The sequence below is a fragment of the Triticum aestivum genome, chromosome 1B, assembly GCF_018294505.1.
Source record: "Triticum aestivum cultivar Chinese Spring chromosome 1B, IWGSC CS RefSeq v2.1, whole genome shotgun sequence".
NCBI classification, from domain to species: domain Eukaryota; kingdom Viridiplantae; phylum Streptophyta; class Magnoliopsida; order Poales; family Poaceae; genus Triticum; species Triticum aestivum.
Genome location: NC_057795.1, coordinates 353,427,021 through 353,433,039, shown reverse-complemented (window position 1 = coordinate 353,433,039; position 6,019 = coordinate 353,427,021). Strand labels below are relative to the sequence as shown.

Here is a 6,019-nt window from a genome sequence, read left to right as displayed (position 1 = left end):
ATACTAATTAGAGACTCCCTAAAAATTACCACGTTAATCAATAATTAAGAACCGTACATCTGGTGGGACCAAATTATTACGGTGTAGATTAATCAGCCTACAAAATACAAAAAAAGTATGGACATGCAAAGTTTACCCTCAAAGTGTGACACAAATTGCCCACAATGCCACGGGCAAGTCCAAAAGACGGTTCGTTTAATTTTCCATCCATGCAATACCCCTCTTCTCTGTCATGCCTATTCTTTATCCATCTAAAAAATACCCTAGCAGCAGCCATCGTCGTAGGCCTCCGCCGCCAGCCAACAACGGAGCACCGGCCGCCAGCTCCCTGCTCTCCGCCTCCCTGGAACGTCGGATCTTGCCACCATCCCAAACTCGCCGGCTCTCCCCACCCCCAAGGTCACATCTCTCCCAGGCTCCCCTCCAACCCTGAGTTCCTCGCATAGGGCACAGACTGAAACAAGCGTGTGGATCCAAGGCATGCCGCCCCTCCTCCGACTAGCCAACCATGGTGGCGTGGTTCCTCATGCGGTCCTCCTCCGACCAGCAAATCATAGCGGCGTGGTTCGTCTGACTTGCGCAGGGGCTCTTCTCTCCCATCGATCGGCGCCTCGACTTCGAATCCTACAGCCGGCACCTCGACTTCAGCTTGCACAGACCAGCATCCTTTGTTGCCAGATCTTAACCACACCGAGTTCCTCCGGCCGTCGTCGTGAACCTCCAAGCAGATAAGCCAACCTTCATGTGTATTTCCCGTTATATCTCCACACTCTATTCCTCGCTGTTTATTTTTCAGGAAGAAGGTGGATTAGTGGCTATTTCCAGTATGTAGATGGGATGGCAATGGCTCTTCCTTGGTTGAAGGATGCAATGCATCTCGCTGAATTCCAAGCTGTATTATTTTGGGTCTACCTAGATACCCAAGCAGGGGAGATAAAGGCTGCAATTTGGGTGGAAATCTAGGGAGACAATTCTCGGTAATACTCTTTACTTGGTATTTGATGACCACACTTTACTTGGTACAAGGTTCTTGATGATTTTAATAGTCTGGCCTTGCTGTAAAAAGCAGTTTACATAGATGCCTGGATGCGTTTGAGATGCATTGTAGTGTGTATTCATAGGTTTAGGTGGTCGTGAAGGGCGACTAAAAGAAGTCCATCATCACATCAAGTTTTTTGAAATTTGGGGACTAAAATCAGATCAAGATGCATTTGCCTGAATATAAAATATAAGGCAAAAAAGGTACAACCCAAGTTCCATCTTTACAATTTGGGGAAAAAGAACTCATACAATTCCCACGTACTACTGCATTGACTATCTCTTCCCATGGGTTATCTTTTCTCCGTGGAAACTAAATCTACCGTGATCTCTTTCTCTCAAGAAGTCCATGGATTTCTTTACCCCATGAAAACCAAATCTACCGTTGTTTCTTCCTCTCAAGAAGTCATCAATATCCACTTCCTTTCAATTCCCATGTAAATAAATTCATTGTGTAAAATATAGGCCATTACCGTCAAATTGATAATCACACAACACGCAGTCGTGTGGGCTGCCGTAGGCCACCGTGTCCTAAATTGAGTTTCACTGGACTTACTAAGCATTGCGGCACCATCAACGGCACAGCTGACCGTCAAACACACAGATGCGTCGTCAAAGCGAAGGGTGACCCAACTCTCAAGGGCGCAAGCAGAACAAGAAGAAGCCATTGGAATAATCTGATCATTTTCAAGGGTCATTTGAGACCAAAGAAGAAGAAACATCCATTTCTGGACATCAAGAAACATAGGCGAAAAATTCAATGTGTGCCCATCGTTGTCCCTGATCTCTCTATCTTCTTCTCCGTCCTAGTGCCAGCCACTTTCAAAGTGAAAAGAACCATGTCTCTACAAAACAAGCATATAAGGTGGACCTGCTGTACTACCCTCACATGGAGTCGTCAACGCCATCATCCAGCCTAATGTGCTGCCTATCAAGTTCAGGTTCAAAGGAGTCACGTCAAAAAGACAAAGAGCGCTACGCATATGATTCTCGACTAATTTTTCTCTTTACCAATTGTATACGTTCATCTAATTCATGTTTTTTAACAAAAAGAGGGGCCATGCAGATTGATTGTTTATATCGGCTCAAGTCTTAATACATAGAAATTGATCTTTCTTCTCAATCAATCTATCTAATGTGGTTGTTGGGCCTCCAGCCAATATAAAGAGAAGGAGAAAAAAACTGTTCCAAAGGATATAGCTACACTTCACAGCACTGGGATTGTGGATGTTGATACAAATTGGATGTGCTTCTGTGTAGTCCCAAGTCAAGCAATTTCTCACTGATGTGTCACGCAAAGATTTTTTTTCCAAAAGGCAAAGATTCATAGCTAGCAGTTTATCAGCTGATGACTCTTGCTTTGTTGATTGTTGTGCTTAATCAATATCCTTACAGGTAACTCGCAAGCCACTGTGATCCAATATGATGTTTGTTCAATGCATAACATAATTTGTCTATGTGCAATGCCCCATGCTATATCCAATTTTTCTTTCTATGCTTGCACATGTCTGAAGTCCAGACCCAGAGAGCTGCTTTTAATTATGTTGGCTATGCATGCATGTAATGCGTGCTGTATAGCTATTTAAGTAGAGGGTTCACTGTATACTTTGCACATGCCATTTCCAACCTCTTTGGAAGCACGTATGTCAACCTGCTACTAACTTAAACATTTTATATTCTATTTATTTATTCATTATTTTGGAACAATTTCTGGGTATACGAGGACGTACCAAGTCAGACAGAACTAATTTGTGAACCCAAGTTAGTTGCGCAACCAGACCTGATTTCTAATAGACTTTAAGGCTTTAATAGACACTGAAACATTTTTCCTCTAATCAGTGTAGAAGTATTTGCTCTTGCCGCAAAAAAGGTTGCATTACCCTAGATTATATGTGAAAATTTAGTTAGCTTATTTGTATATCAATTGTCATGAATTAAGCTATGTAATAATCTGAAAAGAAAATGCATAGAGACAAGTACAAAGTAATGTGGATTCAAACTGCGCCGGTTATATATTAAGATTATTACACCACCAGGATTGCATATAGTAATTTGAGATTCAATTAGTAGTTTGGCCATTTAGTGTTTCCTATTATTATGTGGGGTAGTAATTTTCACATATGCTTATACTATAATCTCTACACATTTTAAAATCCTATATTATATATATGTTTTACTGCTACATTTTCTCTTCCTTATTGAATTCTAAATTCTGATCGAACCCAAATGAAAATCATTGACATGATTAAAAGTAGTGAATATTGTGGTTTCCTTTCCATGGCTATTATTTTCTGTTCAGTTCTCATTGTTCAATTCTACAACCGAATGTTTTCACTATGAATTCTTCAATTCCTATTTCTCATTTCTTACACTACTGTTGTGTGGTATCACGTGACAAGAAGTTGCACATATTGTAGCAAACACAAACACCAGCCCATGGGAATGCACGGGTTCACAACTAAGCTAGGTTTTGGACAGTGTTACGTCCTTCCAACCAATTAATCATTTTCTCTTCTAAGCGCATACAGGTAGGAGGTGAAAATATCTACCAATTTATCACCGAATCTCTTTTCTTGCTTATAGTCCCTCTGTTCCTAAATATAAGTCTTAGAGATTACACTATAGACTACATACGGAATAAAATGAGAACATATAATTTAAAAGGCGTCTTTATACATTCGAATGTAGTCTATATAGTGGAATATCTAAAAAGACTTATATTTAGGAATGGAGGAAGTATATCGCATGAAGTATGCGGGACGCAGTTGTGGCACATTAGTTTCACCATAAAAGCATATACAACTCAATGTACATATATACATGGAGAGTGGATTTTTTTGCTCTTGGGCTAATAAAAAAATAACCTTTTATGTTTTAGAAAAACTGCAAATAAATACAGGTACCTATCGTGAAACTACTAAATACACAGGTACTATACACAAAAAATGTCGACTAGATGTGTGTGAAATATCATCACGAAATAATTTTTGATGTGAGCTGTACAAAAAGAAGTCATGTGGTTTTATAGTGAATAGTACATGTGCTTGAAATATGTGATTTTGTCATTTTTGTGTAGCTTGCATAAAAAAGTATTTCGCCAAGAAACTTTGTAGTCAAGTAGTAGACCATCCATATGTATGTGTGTACTTTCTTTACCTAAAAAATAGTTTTTTCAAAATTTCAAATTAGGGCCTCCATGGAGCTTGAGCTCTATTAGGAATTGCCTATGCATGTTGTTATTTTAATTTTAGTCTTTTCCCTAGCAATTCGACATGTCTCATTCTTTATCATCACCAATTACAAATAAATGACAGAAGAGAGAATGTCACATGAAAATCACTAGATAAGGTTATTTTGGGCATAGCTAATTAATTAGATGGGCATGTGAATCCAGATTTGATGGATGTTCAATTGCTACATCACTTCTATTATTGTATTCTTACTATCCTACCGTGATGACTGGAGATGGCAGGTTTGTGGAGAAGATGTCCCATGACAACACAATCCAGTGCATAATTGCTTTAGCAGCCGGAAAAAGAGTCAAGATGCAGCGATGCAGTGTCAAGTGAGCAATGGCATGGCATGAGCAATTGCGGGGCCAGATGCGAGCGCCACTGCTGTCCCACAATGAACAAGTTATTCTGCTGTTTATGATCAAGGCATTGTTTGATAAGGAAACCCATTTGCTTCTGAACTAATCCACGTGGCAACTTCCATGGTTCATCTAATATAATTTTGAAAGCAATCTGATACAACCTCAAGTGTGCGTTTGCATTCGTGTTTTTTTGTGTGAATCGACTTCGAGTGTGTAGCTTTGGTAAGATAATCATTTCCATGCATGTCCAGCATACATATAGCCAATTAGTAAAATTTTAGTATTAATTTATCTGTCTGCGTGTTAACAACATTCTTTCTGTGGAAATCACCAAAGAACTATATCAATTTATCCGTCTGGGTGATAACAATGTTGTATGCTGCAGAAAGACAAAATATATCTATCCCAAAGCATGATCTAATAAAAAGATAGTGGGGAGTATGATAAAAGAATCTGCACTCTTACTCAGGTTATAAAACGGGGTAGTTTTACCATATTTACACCTGTAGAAAAGTCATCTCCTCCAATCGGGAGATGTAGCGACACTGTTTATCAAAATTTTCCTTATACAAATGTACCAAGTTTCATTAAATGGCAGGAATAAACATGTCCCTTGCTGTACATTGGTTACATATTGTCTTATGTAAAACGGAAGTTCCACTCCAATCTAGAGCAAAAGTTGGAGTTGTTTCCAAATGATGGCATGGTTAGGTACTAAGACATGTTCTTAAAATATAATGTGGTTGCATTTGTTTGTTCGGATTGATAAAAACATAACAATTAGCACCCTAGCCCGTGCAAAGCATGGGTTGGCGACTAGTATAATAATAATCCTTTTATTATTGCCTCTATGGCATATTTCCAACAGTCTCCCACTTGCACTAGAGTCAATAATCTAGTTACATTGTGATGAATCGAACACCCATAGAGTTCTGGTGTTGATCATGTTTTGCTCGCGAAAGAGGTTTAGTCAACGGATCTGCGACATTCAGATCTGTATGTACTTTGCAAATATCTATGTCTCCATCTTGAACATTTTCACGGATGGAGTTGAAGCGACGCTTGATGTGCCTGGTCTTCTTGTGAAACCTGAACTCCTTGGCAAGGGCAATAGCTCCAGTGTTGTCACAGAAGAGTTTGATCGGCCCCGATGCATTGGGTATGACTCCTAGGTCGGTGATGAACTCCTTCACCCAAATAGCTTCATGCGCTGCCTCCGAGGCTGCCATGTACTCCGCTTCACATATAGATCCCGCCACGACGCTCTGCTTGCAGCTGCACCAGCTTACTGCTCCACCATTCAACATATACACGTATCCGATTTGTGACATAGAGTCATCCAGATCTGTGTCGAAGCTAGCGTCGACGTAACCCTTTACGGCGAGC

At 39.9% G+C, this 6,019-nt stretch overlaps 1 long non-coding RNA gene across 4 annotated transcripts; it reads left to right on the top strand.

The window, feature by feature from the left end:
* The first annotated feature begins 206 nt into the window (after positions 1-206).
* Positions 207-4,799, top strand: LOC123123554 (uncharacterized). Of its 4 annotated transcripts, XR_006460667.1 has the most exons (3): positions 209-977; positions 1,122-1,242; positions 2,195-4,799. It is a non-coding gene; the product is annotated as an uncharacterized lncRNA (long non-coding RNA). The 4 variants fall into 4 exon arrangements; XR_006460674.1 differs by lacking the exon at positions 1,122-1,242 and having other exon boundaries at positions 207-977; positions 4,511-4,799; XR_006460672.1 differs by lacking the exon at positions 1,122-1,242 and having other exon boundaries at positions 207-977; positions 4,504-4,799.
* The last annotated feature ends 1,220 nt before the right edge of the window (positions 4,800-6,019 follow it).